Genomic DNA, 203 nt, shown 5'->3' with positions numbered 1-203 from the left:
GGTCACTTCAGAGCGCGTCCCCAAATGTCCCAGTCCTCAAGCCCTCACCCCATCCACTAGCACACGAAGCCCCGGGTGGCAGCCAAGCAGGTGTGTTGCCAGTAGCTCATCGCTGCCGTCAAGGTGAGGGTGCTCTGTACCTGTCCCTGTTCCCACAATACTGAAACCGTACCGGGGTCTCCCCCCCCCCCCCCCCCCCCCCC

The sequence above is a fragment of the Galeopterus variegatus genome, unplaced genomic scaffold (assembly GCF_000696425.1).
Source record: "Galeopterus variegatus unplaced genomic scaffold, G_variegatus-3.0.2 Scaffold676, whole genome shotgun sequence".
Taxonomy (NCBI): Eukaryota; Metazoa; Chordata; class Mammalia; order Dermoptera; family Cynocephalidae; genus Galeopterus; species Galeopterus variegatus.
Note: the sequence above shows the minus strand (reverse complement) of the source record.